The sequence below is a fragment of the Rhinatrema bivittatum genome, chromosome 6 (assembly GCF_901001135.1).
Source record: "Rhinatrema bivittatum chromosome 6, aRhiBiv1.1, whole genome shotgun sequence".
Lineage (NCBI taxonomy): Eukaryota > Metazoa > Chordata > Amphibia > Gymnophiona > Rhinatrematidae > Rhinatrema > Rhinatrema bivittatum.
In genome coordinates, this window is record NC_042620.1 from 87,414,943 (window position 1) to 87,441,281 (window position 26,339).

A 26,339-nucleotide genomic window follows, 5' to 3' on the forward strand; every position below is an offset into this window, starting at 1 on the left:
GAGCACATCCAGTCGTTGGGTTGAATTAGAGGTAGGATTGACTTCAAGGATACCATCTTGAATTTTTCTTTGGTCAGGAATTTGTTGAGCTCTCGAAGATCCAGGATAGGGCGGAGGCCACCTGATTTCTTGGGTATAAGGAAATATGGGGAATAAAACCCCAAGTTCTGGGTTTTTGGGGAAATCAGTGCAATGGCCTGTTTGTTCAGGAGAGCAATTTCTTCTGCTAGTTGTGACTGAGACCTCTGAATCTTTAGTGTGGGAAGATGGGGTAAAGCGGGTTTTGTAGTAAATTGAAGCTGGTAACCCTGACGTACTATTTCCAAAACCCATTGATCGGAAGTTATTTGCTCCCAAACTGGTAGGCAAGAGTGGATTCTTCCCAGTGGCGTTAAGTGTTGTGGTGGTGGCTGTATGATTAAAAAGACGGAGTTGTTTTCACTGCAGTTGCTGGTTGCTGATTTGTTTGTCTCTGGTTTCATGGTTTGCCCCTGCGTTGAAGAGGGGCATGTTGTTGTTGTTGTGGGTGTTGATAAGACAGGTATGTTTGTGGACAAAAAGATTGGTAAGACCTATATGATCTACGGGTATATGAGGAGTGGCGATGAGATGTGAAGTAACGTCGTGTGTTTGAGTAGGCAGGTTGTGATTGTAAGGATTGCACTGCTAGAGCTTCGTCCTTTAATTTGCCCACCGTCTCTTGAAAACGATTGCCGAACAGGTTTTCCCCTGCACACGGGAGATTTGCCAATTTTTCGTGTAAATCCTCTCTGATTGTGCTCGATCGCAGCCATGCCATCCTACGGGCTGCTATGGCTGTTGCCGACGCCCTAGACGATGTTTCAAATCCTTCGTACACTGAACGGAGGAGGTTTCGGGAACACTCCTCCATATCATGGAGCGGCAGTGGAGTCTGGTCTGCTGTCGAGGAGAGCATACCCTTCGTGGCCTGAATACATTCGTATAAGTACTGTACCATATAAAATTGGTGGTGCATAATTCTGGCGTTCAACATTGCATTCTGGTACATTTTTCTCCCACATTCATCCAAGTATCTTATCTTTGGTCGGTGAGTATGTAGTATGTGTTTTTGATTTTTTGAAGCGTTGCATCACCGATTCTACCACAATTGAAGCATTGGGTGATTGTGGCATAATGTATGGCGATGTTTTTCGCATACGAAATTTAATGTCAGTTTTCCGTGAGAAAGTGAGTGATTTCCCAGGATTTTTGTAGAACACTATGGAGTACCTCTTGTGGTAGAGATGTGGGTTCTCTCTTGGGACATCAAATATTTTGAGAAGACCCAAGGTCTCTGATCTAGGATCTGATTCCTTTTGTACCTCTTTAAGTGTAAGATGGTACCCAACTTTTCTAAGAATTTTGGGTATGAAAGGTCTTCTGGCGGAGAGTATGGTTCCTGCGGTTGTTCCTGCGGGTCCGAAGGGAACCCCATAGAGGATGAAGGAGATGTGTCTGGAGATGTGGAATCTACAGGTGTGTCTTATTTTGCAACTGGAGAATTTGGTCGATCTGGTATCGGTGATGAAGATGGTTCTACAGATGGTTGTCTAGAAAGACGAACACTCTGTTCTCTAGAACTTACAGATGGTTGATTAGTCATTTTGAATGATGCTTCCAAGGTTTCATAGAAACCTGCTAGAGACTGAGACAGCTGCCAAAAAGCCTCTTTCGTTTTAGGAGGCATTACCGATCGACCCGTTTGTTTTGGTGAATGATGTGGTCTCGGCTCCCCCGGGATTGGCTGAGGTAATACAGCTGAGACGTCGCGTGGCTTGTGAGTTTTATCTTCTGCCATTTTAGAAGAGGTGCTTGAAGACGTGGATGCATTAGAAAACGTAAGCTGTATAACTGGTCTATGTGAGGAAGTTCTAGTAGGTTTACTCTTAGAAGAGATGGAAGTAGAGGGGCTAACGTCCCACGCTGTATCTTTTTGTGTAACTTTTTTATGATGGGTCGGTACGGATCCCACCTGAACCCTATCCCTTGCTGGTGACCGTCTCCTATGTTTTGGTCTGGATCCCCTCGATGATGGGGGAAGTATCTGAACGACATGGTGTAGAATCATGAGAGGTCGAGCGGGATAATTGTGGGGATTGATGTCTTCGCTTTAAGCCATATCGGCTAGAGTGTTTTGATTTGTGTACAATTGGTGCCGGCGGAGTTCGTATATTCACTGCTTGCTCCGGCGTTGGGCTCCTTGACCCATTTCGGCCTTCTTGTTCCGTATGAATTGAAGTTTTTGGCGCTGTGTGCACCGATGTTTTCGGCGGCATGTGCGCCATCTTCGGCACAGTCGTATGCGCCGGTACGTTCGGCGCTGCGTGTGTCGGTAACTTCGGCGCCACGGCCTGCACTTGAGACGGTGGCACTGACTGCTCCGGTGCTACTAACGGCTGCGGTCACCCCCCTTGCACCATTTCCTGCGCCTGTCTCGGCTGATCGTGCGGCGCCTTCCGTTTTGATGCGGCCGATTGATCCCGATCGGTCGGACCAGATCCCTGATCCAACGGCCTCGAATGTCTTGGTACCTCTTTACCTCCAGGCCTGGAGGGACGAGGATCCCACGATGCCGCTCTCCTATGTGAGGGAACAGGTCTCGTCGAAGGTCCCGGCGAGGAATGAGGCTCAGATAGGCTGAGTAGTTCTCTCATTTTGTAGGCCCGCTGTCTCTGGGCCCTAGAGACATGCGAGCACAAAACTCGCATTCCATTGAATTATGATTGGCTCCGAGGCAACGGTAACATCGGTCATGGCCATCCGTGACAGAAATTACTTTGCCGTAGCGACAAGGTTTAAAGCCTGATTTTCTTGACATCTTCTGAGGAGAAGTGAGCTCCTTGTGCCATCCCACGCACGGAAAGAAACAGACTGAGGAGAATCTGTTACTTTCCTGCGCAGGAACACACGCGCAGCCGCAGAGACTAAAAACCAAACCTCTGCTTAGAAAAGCTCCGCCTCCCGGACCTGATTGACAGATCCCATGACAGCATGGCTAATTCAGCCCTGCTATCAACGGGAAAAATTAATTACCACTATTTTCCTTTTACAGGTAACAACTACATAGCAGGCAATTAATCAAATTTTAAATTACTCTAATCGCAAAATACATGCATACAAACACACCTTTACACATTAACTTTATTCATTTTGTATTCCAGAACCTTAGAATATGATGCACAGCATTAGGTAAGTATTGCACACAAAACCTGTTCAACTTAACAGAATTTTCCTAGCGTGTAGCAGATGGACTCAGGACCAGTGGATATAGTGAGCTCCTGATAGCAGTTGGAGACTGAGTCAGATTTCAATCTGACTTCAGCACTACATATACCCGTGCACGAGGCGTTGCTTTCCGGTTTTTTCCGTCTCCATAGCAGTTCGGGACTTCACACACGCTTGCACAGCGTTAGAAAACCAAACTCCAAATTTAAAGAAGAAACAAAAAAACTTACCTTCAAAACGAGCCCCGTTCTCCTGCAGTGATACCTAAGGGTCCCTCGCCGAGTCGAGATTTCCTGAGGTGATTTCCGAGATCCCACAGAAGTAAGCCTCGGTCCCAGCATGGACTTAGCCCCCGGGAAAGGGAGCGGCTGAGAGGCAGCCTCGGTCCAGTAGTCGACCTGGCTTGGACTTAGCCCCCTGAAAAGGGAGCGGCTGAGAGGCAGCGGGTGCAGAACAGAGCATGTTATAAAATCCAGGGTTGGCGCGCGCAGGGGGTGCACAATTGTGCAACCTGTGTGAGCCAAGCAGCCTGCCTCCATTCCCTCTGAGGCCGCTCCGATTTCGGAGCGGCCTCGGAGGGAACTTTTTTTCCGGCCCCGCCCCCCCCACCTTCCCCTACCTAACCCACTCCCCAGCCCTAACTAAATCCCCCCCCCCCCCTTTGTTAAGAAAGTTATGCCTGCCGGCGGGCTGCCAGCACACTATTCCCCGGCCCAGGGGCTGGTTTGGAGGCCTCGGCCACGCACCCGGAATGCCCCCGGGCCGGCAGCACGGCCCCGCCCCTGGAACGCCCCCGAATGCCGTGCCGCCCCCGACGCGTCCCGAGGCTTTGCACGTGCCGGCGGCCTATGCAACATAGGCGCGCCAGTGTGCAAGTCCCCTGCGCGTGTAAATCCGGCTGGATTTACGCGCGCAGTGCTTTTAAAATCTGCCCCTAATTCTCTGGTCTCTGAGGCTCGGACAGCCGCACAGATCGTCCCTCTGGCGTCTGTACATTCAGGTTGAGCAGCCCCGTCTGGGCTAGATCCCGATCCGGCAAGAGGGTCCTCCCACATGGAGACCCCCGGGGGGGGCCACCATCTTACCGCGTGGTCACCGGCGCCTCCTCCTCCCCCCCCAGTCGCCGCATCGTCTGCACAACTGAGCCGGGCGCACAAAGTACTTGTGCGCCTAGCGGCACGCGCATCTACACCATGCGCAAAGCGATGTGTACATCGGGGCCGGGCGCACAGCGGCACGTCCAGGGGTGCCAAGTGCAGAACTAGGCTCGCGCACACAGCCACGTGCGCATCTTCTTTTCCTACGCGCACAACATAGGTGCACCCGGAATGCATAACCAGGTCTCCCAGTACGCGCATCTGTACAGGATACACGAGCAACTCATGGCACTGCCATACAAGACAGCTAAAGGTCCAGTCCTCAGCCCGGCATGCCACCTGAGAGCGGCGCAGCCCGAGGTGACTTCCGCCCTGTGCCTGCTGTGCAAAGAAGCTCTGGGGGAGCCGAGACAAGGTCCCCCGCAGCCTGTAGAGGACTCCAGATCCACCAGCAAGACTACCCCGGACCTCTCTATTCCTGACTCGGCTCCTCCACAGTGGGGGGCCCTCGGGTAGCGCCGTCGGACCCAATGCGTTCCAGGCAACTTCACCTGGGCGGGATTCTTTGCTGAGCTGCAATCCTACATCCACGCACAGACAGTGCCACCAGCGGCACAACCACAACCCCCGCCGGTGGTCCAGAACCTCCCAGGCCCCTCCCGGCCTCCACCAGATGAGCAAATACCAGATGAGCAAATTTGTTCAGGGTGGAGGCCCCTCCCGGCCTCCACCCTGAACAAATACCTCCCCTTAGGGGACACAGATGATTCGGAGGAGGAATCAGAACCCCTGGAAGAGGGGGAACTCCCTCCAGGAACGGAACCGTATTGCACCATGATGCACTTCTTCCCAAAAGATCTCGTAGCGACACAGCAGAGTCCAAGGCGAGCCCTTTCCTGGCTGGGCTCCGCCAGACTTCACACCATTTCTCTACGCTACAGGCCGTACAACAACCGATCGACCTGGAATGGGACGCTCCAGAGGCCACCTTTAAGGGAGGTCGAGCCCTAGAAGCTCTCTACCCCTTGGACCCCGCGACGAAGGAACTCCTGAGGTTTCCCAAGGTCGACGCCCTGGTCTGCGCCATCACAAAGCGCACTACCATACCAGTCGAGGGAGGAGCTTCACTCAAGGATGCCAATGACAGACGGCAGGAATCCATCCTCAAGCAGTCTTACGATGTATCAGCTATGACCTTTCAGATTGCTGCACCGTGGTATCACATGCCTGCCTGGCTGTGGCCAGGGACGCAACCATGCCAATCGAAGCATTAGACCCAGCAATATCATTCCTCACTGATGCGACCTCAGACCTGGTACGCACCCAAAGGTAGGCTCTAATTTCTCCGGGCACTGGGAAAGTCCACAGAAAACCAGTAAAAACTGCTTTTCTGTGCACCCTCCGATTTAATATCTTGGCGATATTAAGTTGGAGGTCCCGAAAGTTTAAAAAAGTAAAAAAAAAAAAATTGAAATAGGCCCGCGGCTTAAAAACCGGACGCTCAATTTTGCCGGCGACCGGTTTCCAAACTCGTGGCTGTCAGCGGGCTCGAGAACAGACGCCGGCAAAATTGAGCGTCCGGTTTTTAAGCCACGGGCCTATTTCAATTTTTTTTTTTTTTTTTTACTTTTTTAAACTTTCGGGACCTCCGATTTAATATCGCCATGATATTAAGTCTGAGGGTGCACAGAAAAGCAGTTTTTACTGGTTTTCTGTGCACTTTCCCAGTGCACAGAAAACCCTACCTTTGGGTAGGCGCTAATTTCTGAAAGTAAAATGTGTGGCTTGGCTGCACATTTTACTTACTGAATTGCGCAGGAATACCTAATAGAGCCATCAACATGGTTTTGCATGTTGCGGGCTCTATTAGATTCGGGGGAGTTGGACATGCGTTTTGGACTCGCTATTACCCCTTACTGAATAAGGGGTAAAGCTAGCGCATCGAAAACGCGCGTCCAAATGCCGGCTTACAGGGCGCTCTGTCGGAGCGCACTGTACTGTATCGGCCTGTTGGTTAGGTGTTAGTTTTGTAAAAAAAATAAAGAAAAAAAATGGAAGTTAGTTTAGGATATAGGACCGCAGTGGCTTGCCTGCAGGTCCAGTCTCCTGCCTCCCAGGGGGTTCTGAGGTCCTGAGGGGACCATCCGCCCTGGTTTCAGAGGCCGCTGAAGTATGGGGTGTTTTACCCACTTACCAGCGTATCTTCTTCACTGGGGGTGACACCGGGGAGCCCAGCTACCTCCCCCCAATTGGTCCAGGACCCGGAGGCGATGGATAACGAATAAAAAATAAAGTTCAAATATTTTTGTTGTTGTTTTCTTTCACCGGAATCTTTTCTCCTTCTCTCTCGGTCGCGTTTGGGGGGGCCGTATGCCATTTTTCGCTGCTGTCTGAGCGTTTTCGGCATCCAACTTGCTGGGACATGCTGCGTTGGGCTGCTTGCTGGGCCTGCGGCGCCGCGCGGGCGCGCCTCTTCCGCATAATTTGTGCTCGAGTTGCCTCTCTGGAGACGAGGGTACTTCTTCGACCCTGGACAGGACCCTGGGTAGGGCACAATCGCGAACCAGGGCATCTGGGGACAAGCCGGCTGCAGGGGACGGGCGCCATTTTGGGCTCCATGAGTTCAGCTTCAGCGGGAGCGACTGCCATTTTATCTCTCCTGGGACCCGCGGCTCCCACACTGCCGGCGGCGTGGGGGGAGGATGACCCTCCACCGCGATTGTCTCCCCAACGCAGGGTCCCTGAGGGGGACAGACCTGCGAGACCCTACTGCCCGGTCAATTTAGAGGTCCCTGAGGGGGATCCGACGGATTTTTCTTCAGATTCTTCTTTTTCCTCTGATTTTATATTGCTATTGCACAAAGCATTCAAGGCCCGCAGATCAGCTAGGAAGAGACCCCATGGTTCCCACGGTCTGGACCCCCCTCTAGGGTCTGGGAAGCGGGCTAAGCCCACCCAGGCACCGGATCTCGCCGAGGGGCCCCGGCCTTTCAGATTGTGGACCCCGCGGGGAGATCCAGATTCTTCTTTGGATACAGATGAGCCGGAGGAACAACAGGGGGACCAGGACCTACCGTCCCAACCCCCGAGGGGGATTGAAGGGGACGGAGACCAGTTGTCCGGTAGTCCGAGAGGTACCCATGGGGCAGATGGGGACGAGCTGGGGCCTCTCATCCTGGCAATTCTCGGAGAATTAGGGATACAATTGCCCCAGGAAGAGTCCAGGCTTGGGGCTACGGACCCGGTAGTCTTGGGACTGAGGGGTCCTCCTTCCGCTTTCCTGTTTCATTTTTCAGTGTCGGATTTACTTTTCAAGGAATGAGATACCCCTGATTTGGGCCTCAAGGTGGCTAAAGCGATGGATAAGCTCTACCCTCTGGCCCGAGGAGGCATTGGAGCTGTTGAGGGTTCCTAAGATAGATTCGGCTGTGGCGGCGCTCACAAAGACCACCATCATCCCGGTTACCGGGGGGACGGCTCTTAAAGGACCATAAGCTGGAGATACAGCTTAAAAAGATCTTCGAGGTCTCTGCACTAGGGATTCGTGCAGCTATCTATAGTACCTGGACGATTGGCTGATTCGTGCCAAGTCGGAGTTGCTCTGTCAGGAAGCAGTTCAACGGGTGCTTCAATTATTGCAAACTCTCGGCTGGGTAGTCAATGCGTCCAAAAGCCGGCTGGTGCCTTCTCAATCTCTGGAGTTTTTGGGAGCCTTGTTCGACACTCGTAGGGAACGCTGTCTCTCACACGGGAATGCATGTTCAGGTTACAGGGTCAGGTCCTACACTTGTTATCCAAGCTAGTCCCAATAGTCTGGGATTATCTTCAGGGGTTGGGGTCAATGACTTCGACGTCGGAATTGGTTCCTTGGGCCTTTGCTCATATGCGGCCCTTACAGTCAGTGTTGCTCTCCCAATGGAACCTGGTGTCAGAACAATTTCATCTGCCATTACCACTGACACAGTCAGCTCGGTCCAGTATGGATTGGTGGTTGTGTCAGAGCAACTTAAGCCACGGAGTACCGTTGGTAGTTCCGTCCTGGACAGTGGTCACCACGGATGCCAGCTTGTCCGGTTGGGGAGCGGTTTGCCTGCGAAAGTCAGTGCAGGGGCAATGGTCCCCGCAGGAAGCTTGTTGGTCCATCAATCGTCTAGAGACCAGAGCAGTTCGCTTGGCACTGCAGGCCTTCCTTCCGCTAGTCCGCAGCAAGTCAGTCAGGGTTCTATCAGACAATGCAACCACAGTGGCTTACATCATTCGACAGGGGGGAACCAAGAGTCAGCCAGTGGCGTCCAAAGCCCGTCAATTGATCGCGTGGGCGGAGCAGCATTTGTGCAGCATAGCAGCCTCTCACATTGCCGGGGTAGAGAACGTTCACGCAGATTTTCTCAGTCGCAATCGTCTAAACCCCGGAGAGTGGGAACTTGCGGAGGCTGCGTTTCTACTCCTTTGTGCACAGTGGGGGACTCCCGCCCTGGACCTGATGGCAACGTTCAAGAATGCCAAAGCTCCTCGTTTCTTTGCTCATAGCAGGGAGACGGGAGCGGAGGGCATGGACACTCTGGTACTGCCTTGGCCGACGGATGTTCTACTGTATGTGTTCCTTCCGTGGCCCCTCATCGACAGGATTCTGCGACGCATAGAGTTGCACCCAACAGAAGTGGTTCTCGTAGCTTCCGAATGGCCACGACGTCCTTGGTTTGCGGATCTGGTAAATCTGGCCTTAGAGGAACCCATTCGATTTCAGTATGTGCCGGATCTTTTACATCAGGGACCCGTTTGTTTCAACCAGGTCGAACGCTTTTGTCTAGCGGCATAGCTTTTGAGAGGCAAAGGCTGAAATCCAGAGGGTATTCAGATGCTGTTGTAACCACTCTCCTAAGGTGCAGCAAAGTTTCTACATCATTATCTTATGTGCGGGTCTGGAAGGTATTTGAGACATGGTGCCTTGATCGGGAGGTGGTGCCTACTTGTGTGACCGTTCTGGATGTTTTGCATTTTCTTCAGGATGGTTTGGCAAAGGGTCTCTCTTGTAGTTCCTTGCGTGTTCAGGTGGCAGCATTGGGGTCTTTGCGTGGTCAGATCCACGGTGCGCCTTTGGCGTCTCACCCAGATGTGGTTCAATTCCTTAAAGGGGCAAAACATTTACGCCCGCTGTTTCGACGGCCTTGTCCTTCCTGGAATCTGAATGTGGTACTTAAGACTTTGTGTGGCGCACCCTTTGAGCCTATCCGCAAGGTCACCTTGAAGGATCTAACTCTAAAGGTGGTGTTTTCAGTGGCTATTGCCTTGGCAAGGCGGGTATCCGAGCTTCAAGCCCTGTCTTGTCGGGAGCCCTTTTTATGGATCATGGAGTCTGGGATGTCGCTGCGCACAGTACCTTCATTTCTCCCTAAGGTTGTTTCTTCCTTTCATTTAAATCAGATGGTAGAACTCCCATCGTTTTGGATTTGGACAGCTCAGATCCTTTGTCTAAGGACTTGCGAAAATTGGATGTCCGGCGGACGCTGTTGCGCTACCTGGAAGTTACCAACGCTTTCCGGGTATTGGACCACCTCTTCGTGCTTTGGAGTGGGCCTAGAAGAGGTAATGCTGCGTCCAAGACTACCATTGGTTGCTGGTTGAAGAAGACCATAAGCTCTGCGTACCTATTGCAGGGAAGGTCCCTGCCGGTGGGACTACGCGCTCATTATACACGATCTCAGGCCGCATCCTGGGCAGAATACCAACAAATATCTACAGAGGAGATTTTTAGGGCGGCTACGTGGAAGTCCTTACATACTTTTGCCAGACGTTATCGTCTGGATGTTAAGGCTCCAGGAAACGCTGGATTTGGAGAAGGGGTGCTCAGAGCGGGCCTCTCCGGATCCCATCCCATTTATTGACAGCTCTGGTACATCCCAGGAGTCTGGACTGATCCGGGTACGTATAGGGAAAAGAAAATTGGTTCTTACCTGATAATTTTCGTTCCTGTAGTACCACGGATCAATCCCACCCATTGGTTCTGATAGGGAAAGGGAGAGCCTATACTGTGCGTTTCCTTTCAATTCACAGGTCAATTCGGTATGTACAGTTATCGATAGCACGGGTTCTGTTACCATTTGGGGGTTTATTGAGCCGGTTGAAGTTATTAGGTTACTGTATATAGTTAGTTTGGGTGTTTTGTGATCCATTCTGCTTTGACATTAAGTAATATTGCCGGACTGTAGGTGGCACCAGCCTAGATAAGACGGAGTTTTGTATGTAAACTTCTGTCTCCATCTGCTAGAGGTGGGGGGCAAAACCCAGGAGTCTGGACCAATCCATGGTACTACAGGAACGAAAATTATCAGGTAAGAACCAATTTTCTTTTACATTTTTCTCAGATTCAAAGTCACATGCTCACAAAACAATGTCTTATTTAACTCTTCCCAATCTCCTCACTCTTCTGCTTCCACTTAAAAGAATGCAGTGTGAATACTGCCTTTGATTTCACGCACAGTGAATTCACTTTTCCTGGTTTAATATATCTGGATTTAAATTACTCCCACATTGCTAACAGGAATTTTCCTCAGCACTACAGGAAATTTCAAAACAGTTTTGTCCCCTTAGCAAGGAGTGGAATGCCTCCGGTCAAAGCTACTCTGCCGCTTCCATGCTGCCGCTGGAAGCTCTCTCTGCCCTTCGGGATATTTCATCTAACCTGGGTATCCGCTCCTCGGGGGCCCTTTACTTTTTTACAGGTGCCTATCTGGGATACCAGGTACTCGCTCCTCGAGGGCCTGCGCTCCCTGCCTTGGTGCCTGCAATCCAACTACTTCTGCCTGCTGGGATTTACACCTATACAGCTATCAACTTAGTGAGTAATCTAATCTTTATCAGTCTGTCTCCTCTTCAGCTCTGCACTGGGAACCTGTAACCGGAACTCCCTATACTATCGTGTGCTGCTAACATCTACCATTTTGAGATGGGTCTCCTCTGTCTTGGGTCCCTGGACTGCTACTACAGGATCACCTCACTACTGCCTCCTCTGGAAGTATTGTATAGCTGTATAATAAAAAGACAAATCTATGTGTTTTCGTTTCTCGAGTCTAGCCTAGTACTGTGGTTCCTCACGGGGCTCCTCCCCATGGGCGTGGCCATCACCACAGTACCCAAGAATCCACTCCAACACCTCAAAATCATTACACCGATGGCACTGAACGGACCTCTTAGCTTGCAGAGCTTTCGCTCTCCTGATCTTGTGCAGGAATTCCCACACTAACATTGCCTCATGAGCCCCCTCAGTTGATTTTAGAGCTTATAACTAGGTAGTTGACTCTCTAGGGCACAGGTGGCAAACTGGTCCTCGAGGGACACAAACAGACCAGGTTTTCAGGATATCCACAACAAATATATATGAGATAGATCTGCATGCTCTGCCTCCAATGTATGCAAAACTATCTCATGAATATTCATTGTGGTTATCCTGAAAACTTGGCCTGTTTGTGGCCCTCAAGGACTGGAGTTCGCCACCCCTGCTCTAGGGAGATGGGTGTGTATTTAATATAGCTAATTCATCTTGCTGTCTATGGAGAACACCATTTATGGTATACGGACTTGCTTTTTTATAAGAACATAAGTAGTTGCCATTCTGGGTCAGACTGTGGGACCATCATGCCCAGTATCCCGTTTCTACCAGTGGCCAAATCAGGATACAAGTACTTGGCAACTACCCAAACATTAAATAGATTCCATGCTACTAAAGCTGGTAATAATCAGTGGCTGTTCCTTAACTACACTTACAGCAGTTTATGGACTTCTCCAGGAGCTTGTCCAAACCTTTTTAAATCCAGCTAAGCTAACTGTCTTAACCACATCCTCTGGCAACAAATTCCAGAGTGTAATTGTGCATTGAGTGAAAAAGAATTTTCTCCAATGTGTTTTAAATGTGCTATTTGCTAACTTCATGGAGAGTTTCCGTCCTACTCTGAAAGAGTAAACAACAGATTTACATTTATCTGTTCTAGTCCTCCCATGATTTTGTAGACCTCCATCATATCCCCCCCTCAGCCATCTCTTCTCCAAATTGAACATCCCTAACCTCTTTAGCCTTTTCTCATAGGGGAGCCATTTCCATCCCCTTTATCATTTTGGTCACCATTCACTATACCTTCTCCAGTGCATCTCCTTCGACAAGCAGACATGAATTAGCCACGACGAGGGGAGTCCCAAGATGAAGGATGCAGCAGAGTATTTACTGAATAAGCAGCCTTGACCCCACTGTGGAGACTACTGGGTGAACAGTTTACTCAAAACTGCTTGTCAGGAATGTATCTTCACTCTTTGAGAAATTATTCAGACAGTAATGGGATGCAAAGGTGTGTACTGACAACCATGCTGCAGCTTTATAGATGTCTTTGAGAGGAATGATTTGCAGATGAGTCACTAAAATAGCCATGATTCTAACTTGATGAGCCTTGATGTCTAATTTGTAGGCCCGCTGTCATGTAGTAGTGCAAGATGCAGTCTGCTAGCCACTTAAACAATGTTTGGCGACGGCTATGCTCAGACTGTTAAGAGTCATAAGAGACAAACAATTGCCAAGCCCGATGATGTGGCTGAATTCTTTTTTTTGTAATAAACCAAGATAGGAGTTTAGACTGTGCTGAGCTGGAGCCAGCTGTTGTGGTACATGTGGACACCAACAACATAGGGAAATGTGGAAAATTTAGGCTCTTAGGAAAAAAGCTGAACTCGAGGGTAGCCTTCTCTGAAATGCTTCCTGATCGACGCGCAAGTCTCCAGAGGCAGGCAGAGCTCCAGAGACTCAAGGCGTGGATGAGACAATGGTGCAAGGAAGGGGGATTCCATTTTGTAAGAAATTGGGGAACCTTTTGGGGAAGGAGTCTTTTCCGAAGGGATGGGCCAGGCTGCTGACACTAAACCTTTAAAAAGGAGTTTGTGCTAGTTTAAAAGTTGCTCTAAGGGGAAAGCCGACAGTCGCTCAGCAGCGCAGGGTTCAGAGGAAGGTATCTTTGAAGGATACTAATGAAGCATTAGAGTTAGGGCATTCTAACAGGGAAGTTCCAATAATAAGAAATGTAGTACATGTGCTTATAAGTAATCACCTGAGCTAAAAGATTCCAAATTATCCCTGTTAAATGAAAAGCACAATTAATACAAACAAACAACACACTTTGAAATGTCTGTATGCTAATGCCAGAAGTCTAAGAAGATGGGAGATTTAGAGTATATAGCAGTGAATGATGAGACTTAATTAGCATCTCAGAGACATGGTGGAAGGAAGATAACCAATGGGACAGTGCTATACCTGGGTACAAATTATATCGCAATGATAGAGAGAGGAGTATCTTGGTGGTGGATTGGCGCTTTATGTCCAGGATAGCATAGAGTCCAACAGGATAAAGATTCTGCAAGAGACTAAATGTACAATTGAATATTTATGGGTAGAAATCCCTTAAGTGTTGGGGAAGAGTATAACGATAAGTGTTTACCATCATCCACCAGGCTAAAATGACAAGACGGACAGTAAAATGGTAAGTAAAATTAGGGAAGGTAGCCAAATTGGTAGTGCAGCAATATTGGTAGATTTCAATTACCCCAATATCAATTGGGTAAATGTAACATGAGGAAATGTTAGAGAGGTAAAGTTCCTGGATAGAATAAATCACTGTTTTATGGAGCAATTGGTTGAAGAATCAACGAGAGGGAGCAATTTTAGATCTAATTCTCAGTGGAGCGCAGGATATGGTGAGAGATAATGGTGGTGAGACCGTTTGGCAACAGTGATCATAACATGATTAAATTTGAATTAATGACCGGAAGGGGAACATTAAGAAAATCCATGGCTCTAGCACACAACTTTCAAAAGGGAAACTGATAAATTGAGAAAAATATAAAAAAAAACCCTAAAAACTGAAAGGTGCAGCTATAAAGGTTAAGAGTGTGCAACAAGCATGGACATTGTTAAAAAAAAATACCATCTTAAAAGCGCAGTGCAGCTGTATTCCATGCCTTAAAGTTGGAAGGAAGGCCAAACGATTGCCAGCATGGTTAAAAGTAAGATCAAAGAAAAAGATCTTCATACAAAAATTGGAAGAAGGATCCATCAGAAGAAAATAAGATAAAGCATAAGCACTGGCAAGTTAAATGTAAGACATTGATAAGACAGGCTAAGAGAGAATTTGAAAAGAAATTGGCCAATGAGGCAAAAACTCATAATAAAAACTTTAAAAAAATATATCCAAAACCGAAAGCCTGTGAAGGAGTTGGTTGGACCATTAGATGACAGAGGGTACTTGGGGAAGAAAAGGCCATCATGGAAAGACTAAACAAATTCTTTGTTTCTCTGTTTACTGAAGACGATGTGGGGGAGGGGGAGATACCTGTTTCAGAGACAGTTTAAGGGTGATGATTCAGATGAACTGAACCAAATCACGGTGAGCCTGGAAGATGTAGTAGGCCAGATTGACAAACTGAATAGTATATCACCTGGACCTGATGGTATACACCCCAGGGTTCTGAAAGAACTCAAAAATGAAATTTCACAGCTAATACAATTATTTTGTAACCTATCATTAAAATCATCCATTGTACCTGAAATCTGGAAGGTGGCCAATGTAACCCTATTTAAAAAAGGCCCCAGGGGTGATCCGGGAATCTATAAACCGGTAAGCCTGACGTCAGTGCCAGGAAAGATCATGGAAACTGTTACAAAGAATAAAATCACAGAACATTTAGATAGATATGGGATACAACCAGCATGGATTGTATTCTGTTTTTTATTATGGATGTTTTATTGTAACCTGCCCCGAATATTGGAGGGTGCAGGAAATAAATACCTTTTCAATAAATAAATAAAATAAAAATGGATTTACCCACGGGAAGTCTTGCCTCACAAATCTACATTTTTTATTTTTTTTTGAAGGGGTGAATAAACGTGGACAAAAGTGAACCGGTAGATGTGTATTTGGATGTTCAGTAGGTGTTCAAAGTCCCTCATGAGAGGCTTCTAAGAAAACTAAAGAGTCATGTGATAGGAGGCAATGTCCTTTTGTGGATTACAAACTGGTTAAAAGACCAGAGTAGGATTAAATGGTCTGTTTTCACAGTGGAAAAAGGTAAATAGTGAAATACCTTAGAGATCTGTACTTGGACCAGTGCTTTTTAATATATTTATAAATGATCTGGAAAGGGGTATGAGTGAGATGATCAAATTTCCAGATGACACAAAATTATGCAGAGTAGTTAAATCTCAAGCAGATTGTGATAAACTGCAGGAGGACCCTGTGAGGCTGGAAGATTGGGTGTCCAAATAGCAGATACTTAATGTGTGGACAAGTGCAAGGTGATGCACATAGGGAAAAATAACTCTTAATGTAGTTACACGATGTTAGGCTCCATATTAGTAATTTCCACCCAGGAAAGATCTAGGCGTTATAGAGGATAATACATTGAAATTATCCGCTCAGTGTGCTGTGAAAGTGAAAAAAGCAAACAATGTTAGGAATTATTAATAAAAGAATGGCAAATAAAAGGATGGATGTCAGAATGCCTCTGTATTGCTCCATGGTGAGACCGAACTTTGAATAGTGTGTTCAATTCTGGTCGCTGCATCTCAAAAAAACATATAGTTGCACTGGAGAAAGTACTGAGAAGAGTGACCAGAATGATAAAGGAGATGGAACGGCTCCCCTATGAGTAAAGGCTAAAGAGGTTAGGGCTGTTCAACTTGGAGAAGAGATGGCTGAAGAGTGATATGATAGAGGTCTATAAAATCATGAAAGGACTTGAACAGGTTAATTTAAATTGGTTATTTACTCTCTCAGACAATAAAAGGACTAGGGGGCACTCCATGAAGTTAGCAAGTAGCTCATTTAAAACAAAATCAGAGAAAATTATTTTTCACTCAACACATAATTAAGCTCTGGAATTCATTGCCAGAGGATGTGGTTATGGCAGTTAGTGTAAATGGGTTTAAAAAAGGTTTGAATAAGTTCCTAGAGGAGAAGTCCATAAATTGCTATTAATCAATAAGGAATAATAGCTTGGAATCTATTTAATGTTTGGGTACTTGTGACTTTGATTGGCCACTGTTGGAAACAGGATGCTGGGCTTGATGGACCCTTGGTCTGTCCCAGTATGGCATGTCTTATGTTCTTATGGCTCTTTTACAGTCTGGTCTAAGGTAGGAAAGGCTTTCTCAACTTCCTATGCATGCACCTTGGGAATATTTTAGATTACAGGATAGTTTGATTAATATGGAAAGCTGATACTTTTGGTAGAAACTTCAGGTGAGTGCAGAGCACTACCCTATTGTGGAAAAATGGCATATGTTGGATAATGAGTTGGATGAATAAGTTGGCCTGAAAATCGCCAATTCTTGTAGGTGATGCGATTGCTGCAAGGAATATACTTCCATGTTAGAAACGCGTGAAGCCAATTCCAGTATTTCAAATGGAGGCTTTGTCAGGGTTTACCTATACATAAATCATGTTATTTTTAGAAAAAAATTCAAAATGAGTGAAAAAAACATCTGGTTCACATAAACACTATAATTAATGATGTTTGAAGAAGTAGCGTATAAAAAAAGTAATTATTACTAAGATATTTTTAAAAAGCACCCAAGATTTATAATTTATTGAAAAAAAATGTTTACTCATTACCCAATACTTGCTTCACTGTTAATAAAAGCCAGAACACACTAACAAACATATTACAAAGTTATATGTCCAAAAAAACACAAAAACCCCCCATAGACATTTAACTAGGCTTCCTCAGGGGTTATTGATCAAAAAAACACAAAAAAACCCCAAAGACATTTAACTAGGCTTCCTCAGGGGTTATTCATCAAAAAGTTCAAAAAAGTACCTGGCAATGAGAATCTTCAAGAGATTGCCTTTGTATAAAATCCCAGAATTTCATTGCAAAATACAAACAGTCTCTGTCTGACTGCAAGAAATCTGTAAAAGTAAAAAATAAACCTTGAAGTCACAAAGCATATCCAAAACAATAAAAAATAAATCAATGCAAAAAGAGAGAAAACTCATTAAAAAACTGACCCAATCAAAATAAATACGAAAAAAAACCCACTTACATATAAGCTGTGCTCCCATATTAACATGAGGCCATAATACTGCACAAGCAATGATGGACAAACTGTCACTGTGTGTGTATACACAGCCAGGCATTCCTCCCATGCTGCTAACAGTTCCAATGATTCTCCTCGCCCTTGTCTTGCTTTGCAGGATCGACTGGTTTAGCAGACAAAGAAAATTATCAGGTAAATATAATTTAAACCTTCCTTTTCGTCTGCTAGATCAGTCCATTACATTAGTGAGATACAAGAGCCATCCCTTAACCAAAGAGGAAGACAGGGTCATCTCCCCAATCTTTGCCTCTAAGATGGCGTCTGCCTTGGCCCATGTGCCCAACCTATATTGTTTACCAAGAGGGTGTGAGGACGATCAAGCCGCTGCCTTGCGAATTCATTCTGGTGACGTTGAGCTGCCTCTGCTCAGAATAGCTTGTGCCCTTGTAAGGTGAACCCACAGTGCTACCAGTGGCTGTTGATTCGACAATAGGCAGGCCAATGAAATTGCCTTGAACTATCTTAGCTATCGTGAACTTAACGGCCGCCTACCCTTTTTAGTCACTACCAAATATCGTGAAGAGCTTGTCAGTTTTTCTAAAAACAGTAGCTTCTTCCTTCAGGTATGTCAAGAAAATCTGATGTACCTCATAGACACAGATTGCTATTTTCTCCTGGCAGCCCTACAACTGAGAGTGGGAAGGGATTCTGATTACTTCCCATGGAATGCCTATACTAGTTTGGGCAAGAATGATGAAACCAAACCTTGTGAATTTCCTAGATAAGACTCTGCAGAAGAGAGCCTGTGGCTCTGAAATGTGTCTTAACCAAGTCAATTCCTTCGAGGAAGCAAGTTTTCAGAAATATGCCCATAATGGAAGTCCTTTTTAGTAGTTCAATAAGTCTGTCTGTCCAAGGCATTTAGCGCCTAATTGAGATCCCGCTGGGGCATTACTGGGCAGAATAATGGCATAATGTGGTCTATCTCTCACAGGAGCATTCTATGTAAGTATCCTCCACTACTATGATGCTTTTAACGCGACCTCCATTGCATGTGAAGGTTGGGTCTATGCAACACCAAGTGCTTTGTTCAGGCCCTCTTACAGGAATTCCAAGTCCATGGCATGACTACTTCCTAGAAGGGAAGCTCCTGGTTAGTGGAGTAATCCTTAAAAAATTCTCCAAACCTGACATGAGTTAGGGATGTGAAACTTCTGTGCCTTTAATCTAGTTGGAATTACTGATGCAGAATATCCTTTTCTTTCATCGGTGTCCCCTCTCAAGAACTAGATCATCAGAGAGGACTTAAATTAATTCTCCATCAGACCAGGATCCTGCCAGATAAGGTTCCATTCCTTAGGCTGATACGATGGGGTTCCATACAGGAGCTATCAGATCCATGAACCAGCACCTTTTTGGTCAACTAAACATGGATGGACTACCACATTCTTTATTGTCTGGCCTGTAAGTGGCCATGGTGAGACCTAGAGCAAGATAAGCTTTGGCCATGGACACATGAGTACATGTCTGCTTCTGGACCCTGGCTTTGCTCTATGACTTCAGAATACATCTGCTTTGGTGTTCACCGTATTGCCATTATGGCTGCATACAGAAACCTCCGCCGTATTACTATCATCTGAAATGCTGTTGGCCCTAGTGTCCCACTGTCTGGGTCCAGCCTATTTCTGCTGTGGAATCTAACTTCTAGGTTTTGTCTTTCTTGCTATATAAGCTGTTGGACAGGTTGTTCTTACACCCTCTTGAGCAGCCAGTGCACCCTTGCCCATGTCACCATTATGGCCTTGTCCGGAAACAGACTACTGGTATTGGACCAGGATCACATCCTCTTTATATCCCAGAACAGAGTCATGAAAAACTGCGCCCTCTGTGTCTGTCAAGCTGTGGAGGAGGTAAATCCCTAGTGTAATGGACTAGTCTAGCAGATGAAAAGGAAGGCTCATTAATAGCAGTCCAGAGAATGGAGTCATTTTTCACCCTCAAGTGCATGAAGATGTGGAAAGAAAGTCAGCAAAACAATGGACTGGTTCAAATGAAACGCCAACACTACCTTAGGCAAGAACTTGGGGAGAGTGTGGAGAAACACTCTGCCTTGAAAAAACTAAGGATACGGAGGGTAATGCACCAGATTTTGAAGTTCGCTTACTCTCCTGGCAGAGGTGACCACCACAAAGACGACCATTTTCCACATGAGACACTTCAGAGATGTGGTTTTCAAGAGTTCAAAGGGAAAGTCCATGCGCTGTTGAAGGTACTGCACTCTTTTGCACTGGAGGTTTGAGATTCCGTAGCTCTTTCATGAACTTGAAGACTAGTGGATGAGTTGAGTTGGGTTTATGGTCGACCAGCGACGGTAGACTGCAAAAGGGTTGAGATGTACCTGATAGATGATATAGTTTGCCCAGAAGCAGACAGAAGATGCAAAAAGGCAACAGCATATGCGGTTCATGCTGGAAACGATTGAAGCCTTCCTGAAGACACCATGAGGAATATCTGGCACACTTAAAGAAACAGCTGCAGAGAGATAGGAACAGATATTGTCTTGCCAAAATCTCAAGATGTTGATATCATGAGTGCTACTTTGCAGGTTGTCTATTCTATTGAATTAGATAAAACTGTGATGTCACTGAAGCTTTTTTTTTAATTAAAGAGAAGCTTTTTCTTGAAAATAGAGTTGTAGTATTTCCTGATGTAACTAATTCCACACAGAATAGACATACAAAATTTCTTGAGAATAGACAGCAGATTACTGCTTTTGGGAGGTATCTTTTTTCTTTGATTTATCTGCAAATGTTGTATTACTTTGAGTAATGGTAAATATATTTCCTATGAACCTGAACAGTTAGAAACCAGATTCTGGAGAAACTCTATCTGTTAGTTGGGGTGTGCAGTGAACTATCTACGATCCCCAAGGCAGCATGGATTCACCAGGGGAAGGTCCTGTTAGACAAATCTGAACAATTGTTTTGATTGGGTGACTAGAGAATTGTATCAGGGAAGAATGCTGGATGTGATTTACTTGGATTTTAGTAAAGCTTTTGATATGGTCCCACATAGGAGACTTGTGAACAAAATGAGAAGCTTGGTAGTAGGTGCCAAGGTAGTAGCGTGGATTGCAAACTGGTTGACTGACAGGAGACAGTGTGCAATGCTAAATGGAACCTAATTTGAAGAAAGAATAGTGTTAAGTGGAATGTCACAGGGATCGGTTTTGAGATCGGTTCCGTTCAATATCTTTGCGAGCAACCTGGTGGAAGGGATAGAAGGTAAATTTTATCTATTTGTGGATGATACTAAGATCTGCAACAGAGTGGACATGCCTGAAAGAGTAGAGAGAATGAAAAGTAATTTAAGAAAGCTTGAAGAGTGGTCGAAGATATGGAAGCTGGGATTAAATGCCAAGAAGTGCAGAGTCATGTATCTGGGGTGTGGCAATCCTAAAGAGCTGTTTGTGATGGGGAATGAAAGACCTATGCGCATAGACTGGGAGAGGGACCTTGATGTGATAGGGTCTGGTGTTCTGAAGATGGCGAAGCAATGTGACAAGGCGATAGCTAAAGCCAGAAGATTGCTGGGCTGCATAGAGAGAGAAATAACCAGTAAGAAAAAAAGAAAAAAGAGGTGATAACGTTCTTGTACAGGTCCTTGGTGAGGCCTCACCTGGCGTACTGCGTTCAGTACTGGTGCCCATATTTCAAAAAGGATAAAGACAGGATAGAGGCGGTCCAAAGAAGAGCGACCAAATTGGTGAGGGGTCAGCATTGGAAGACTTATGAGGAGAGGCTGAAGGATATGAATATGTACACACTGGAAGAGAGGAGGTGCAGGGAAGATATGATACAGACCTTCAGATACCAGAAAGGTTTTAATGATGCACAATAATCAAACCTTTTCCGTTGGAAATAAATCAATAAAACTAGAGTTCATAAAATGAAACTCCAGGGAGGATGACTTAGAACCAATGTCAGGAAATATTTCTTCATGGAGAGGGTGATGAATGCCTGGAATGCCCTTCCGGAGGAGGTGGTGAAGATGAAAATAGTGAAGGAATTCAAAGAGGCATGAGATAAACACTGTGGATCCCTAAAGGCCAGAGGATGGAATTAAAGAAAGATCACATGGGGGTAACTGGTAGGGGTGTGCATTTGTTTTCAACATATTGGCAATCCACAATGTATATGTCCCTATTCGTGGGGTCACGAAACGTATGGTGAAGCCCACAAATACAATGTATCTAACGAATAAACCCCCCACCCTCCTGACTTTTGGGACTCCCCCCACAAGACTTGCCAAAAGTCCCTGGTGGTCCAGCGGGGGTCCTGGAGCGATCTCCTGTACTTGGGCCGTCGGCTGCCGGTATTCAAGATGGCGCCAATAGCCTTTGCCCTTACTATGTCACAGGGGCTACTGGTGCCATTGGTCGGCCCCTGTCACATGGTAGGAGCACAAGATAGCGCCGGCCGTCCATTGCTCCTACCACGTGACAGGGGCCGACCAATGGCACCAGTAGCCCTTGTGACATAGTGAGGGCAAAGGCTATCGGCGACATTTTGGATACCGGCAGCCGACGGCCCGAGTGCAGGAGATCGCGCCAGGACCGCCACTGGACCACCAGGGACTTTTGGTAAGTCTTGGGGGGTCAGGAGCCCAACCTCCTGACCCCCCCAAGTTATAGTTAATTAATTAACTATAGTTAGTTAATTAATTACATTTAAAGGGTTGGGATGGGGTTTTTTTTGGGAAACGAATACAAACGTAACTAATGAACGGATTGGGGTCCCCCAAGAACGGATGCAACAGATTTGGCTCCCCACGAATACGAATACCGAATGGGACGAATCCACCCCTGCTGCACATCCCTAGTAACTGGGAATAACTTGCTGGTGTGGCAATTGCTACCCTTAACAAATAATAGTATCAAGGCTTAATGCAACTCCATCATTACTCTCTGCTTCAACAGCAGTGGGAAAAGGGGAATTGGATTCAGAGAGCAACCAACGAGGGCCCCAACTTTTACGGTTTGGGGAGCAAATAAACATGGGGGAACTTGCTGAGGTGGCTTTGACTATCCATCATTAAGCCTGATAGTTTTGATGCAGCTCCATCATTGCTCTCTGCTTTCACGGCAGGTGTTAGGGAAAATTGGATTCAGACAGCATCCGAGGACCCTGACTTTTACGGTCTGGGAAACTAATAAGCATTAGGGTAACCTGCACAGTGCAGCAGATACTGGCATAAGCTGGCTGGGCAGACTGGGTGGATCATTTGGTCCTTTTCTGCTGTCATTTCTATGTTTCTATGCATTTTAATTAAAATATAGGTTTTTTCTTTTTCTTGTTTCCTGAATTCTCTACTCCGCTTGTGGTCTATAGACAGATGGGATAGATTAATAGTTATTTTTAATGTATTTTTTCTTTATTTTTATGATTTTGTATATCTGTTTGATTCTAATGTCAAGAGGTTTCTTTACTGTATATTTTGAAAACTTTATAAATAAACTATTAAACAGGAATAGTTGTGTCTTGTAGAAGTCTTTCTGGTGGAAAGCAAGACATCCTTGATGTCCTTAGGCAGGAAAGGTCGGCTACAACTGAGGATTCAGCATCCACACTGTGGATGTACACCCAGAATATGTACTAGAATGCCTTTACATGCACACTAACTTATTATATTATCATGATTATGGACATGAATACTGACAACACTGAGATGTACTTGTAATTCTTATTTGTACTTACAATACCTACATGTGCTCACAAACCTTATATATAATTTGTAACATCTATATGCACTAACGATTAGATAACAAACGTAATCTGTATTGCTCGACCAGTCGAATCAAGTAAATTGTTGTGATGGCGAAACCGAACAACGGTATATAAAACTCGACAAATAAAATAGGCATTATAGTGGATAATACATTGAAATCGTTGCCTCAGTGTGCTGTGGTTTTCAAAAAGCAAACAGAATGTTAGAAATTATTAGGAAGGGAATGGCAAATAAAACAGGATGTCATAATGCCTCTATATTGCTCCATAGTGAGACTGCACCTTAAATAATGTGTGCAATTCTGGTCACTGCATCTCAAAAAGGATATAGCTGCACTGGAGAAAGTGCAGAAAAGGGTGACCAAAATGATAAGGGGCATGGAACGACTGCCCTATGAGGAAAGAATAAAGAAGTTAGAGCTGTTCAGTTTGGAGAAGAGACGACTGAGGGGGGGATATGATAGAAGTCTATAAAATCATGAAAGGACTTGAACAAGTTAATGTAAATCGGTTATTTCCTCTCTCAGATAATAGGACACTCCAAGAAGTTAGCAAGTAGCTCATTTAAAACAAATCGAAGACAATTCTTTTCACTCAGCACATAGTTAAGGTCTGGAATTCATTGCTAGAGGATGTGGTTACAACAATAAGTGTAATAGGGTTTAATAAAGGTTTGGATAAGTTCCTAGAGGAAAAATCCATAAACTGCTATAACGGTGATTAATGTGCAATAGTAGCTTGTGAGTTTTCTAATGTTTGGGTACTTGCCATGTATTTTTTACTTGGATTGGCCACTGTTGGAAACAGGATATTGGGGATGATGATGGACCCTTGGTCTGACCCAGTATGGCATATCTTATGTTCTTATATTCTATGTTCTTATGTTTTAAGGGTGAAAGCAGCCCTTCCAACACTGTTAAAGGTGCAGGAGATCACATGCTGGTGCAAGAAAAGCAACATTCAAGGTATGGGCCCTGTGTACCAGTGCCTAGCATCACCCCTACTCTTATCCATTCCTGATGGCTCCTTGCTTGTTCCTTTTGCTTCAGCACTCTCTGTCCCCCACAATGGCATTTTTTGGATCCTCTTCCTCCTATACCACTTGATGGCCCCTTCCTGGGCCCTGCAGCACTCTAGCCCCTCAGCACAGTTTTCCTTGGTAATAGAAAGCTCCTGCAGGAGGAGGAAGAGTTGAGGCGCAAACTCGTGACACATTTCAGTTACTTAGTCTATGGTGCCATCTAATGGATGCAGACTTCACACAAATCTAGAAGTTATTGCATTATTTTTCCTTATATCTACTCTACTCATTTTTTGCTTATATATATATATACTCTACAATTAACACAGTGAAAATATTATTGTTACATGAATGTAACAATGTGTTAATTGTAGAATATATATTGTAGAATATATATAAGCAAAAAATGAGTAGAGTAGATATAAGGAAAAATAATGCAATAATTTTCTTTGTTTCTTCCTATGCTCACATACGGGCCGATACAGTAAAGCGCGTCCGTGGTTACCCGGTTTTTAACCCGCTTTGGACGCACGTTTTGGAAGCGTAAGGCGTACCCACGATTCAGTATCGGCTTTTACGCGTCCTTACCGCTTGCCGAAAAGGACTCTTATCCCTTTCCGCCCGCCGCATGTATATGACATATTAATGATCAGATTAGCTATTCTCTCCGATACAGTAACGTGCACCCAAATTATTGCCCTGTTAACCAGCTTATTTACCGCGTCTTTAACCTGAATATTTACCGCCTACCCTGTCCCTGGCGTTAGTGTGGTGTTCAGTCAGCTTCGTACCGGACAGCGCCATGGACAACATGTATATACTGGCTCTGGCGATATTTTTCATTCGGTTGAGAAGCAGAATGAGAAATGCTCGATTGAGAAATGCTCGAAATGCTCGGCAGATTGGAGAGGCGAACAGGGGAGCCCAGCAGCAAGGGGAACCCATCCGACTGGAGAACACAGCAGCAAGACCGGAGAACCCAGCAGCAAGACCGGAGGAGGTATGTGTTCTGTTTCGGTTCAACTGTACCATCCATCTCTGGGCGTCTCTGAGGCTCCGGACATGGACGCCTCTACAGACACCGGAGAGATAGGCGTCCGCTAGGTGTCCTGAGGCTCTGGGGCCCAGCGGAGACATGGACGCCCATACGGACGTCTCTATGGACATCTCTATGGACGCCTATACGGAGCCTTCCTCCTGCGGTCGCGGCTTGGACGTCCGGCCGGGCGCTCAAGGCAGCGGAGTCTGCCCAAATGCAGAAAAGGGAGGCACCTATCTCGGTGGCTGTGATGGTGAAAAAATTAGATCTCAAGTACTGTATGTAAAAGGCTCCAGCATTCACCGTGGTTCAGTTGCCACACCAATTGTTGGTTACAGAGTTCACGCTCAAGAAGGCAAAAATAAAAAGAGAATCCATTCTAATTCACCCCCAGGAAAGGATCACTATCTCTTCAACTCCTTTAGCAAGAAGGTTTTCCAGGGCCCCATACTTGCAACTCCACCACCAATTCTATATGGTACAGTACATTCACAACTTGTTGCGACTGTGGGCTATGGATCCTGATGCAGGCGCGGTAGCTAGCTCATGGAAGAGCGTGAACCCCTGAACCACGGCACGACTCAAGGACAAGCCCCAAGACACACCGTGAGAGGTGAGAGCATGCCTGCACGGGCAGAGCAGGAACAAGCAGGACTGAAATGGAGGCAAGGAACTCAGAACAGGAACCAGACAAGATCAGCCTTCCGCTGGACCTACACGCACCAATGAGACCCAGCAACTCAATGTTGGTCTCAGGAGTAGCCCTCCGGCCACTCGAAAGCCCTTTCAGACCCGCCGCTTGGGAACGATGAGTGCGTGAGGCCAGACGGAGGCTGAGGGCAGGAACAAGACGAGGACTTGGAAGGACTCAGATGAGGACTTGGGACTTGGAAGGACTCGGACGAGGACTTGGGACTTGGAAGGACTCGGACGAGGACTTGGAACTTGGATACTCAGGAGACTCAGACAAGGATTCAGGTTACTCAGAAGGTCTCAAGGCAAGAATTCAGGATTCAGACGAAAGTACTGGTTGAGAACTGCATCACAGCGCGCCCCTACACAGCCACCCATGCTGGTT

General features: G+C 46.2%; 1 protein-coding gene across 1 annotated transcript in view; it reads right to left on the bottom strand.

Annotated features, from left to right (window-relative positions):
* WDSUB1 (WD repeat, sterile alpha motif and U-box domain containing 1) overlaps window positions 1–26,339 on the bottom strand; it is a 145,931-nt gene that overhangs the window by 109,772 nt on the left and 9,820 nt on the right. Inside the window, exon 2 of the mRNA XM_029605557.1 lies at window positions 17,196–17,287. The gene's annotated coding sequence lies outside the window, so the exon portion shown is untranslated. The remainder of the gene's footprint in view (window positions 1–17,195; window positions 17,288–26,339) is intronic.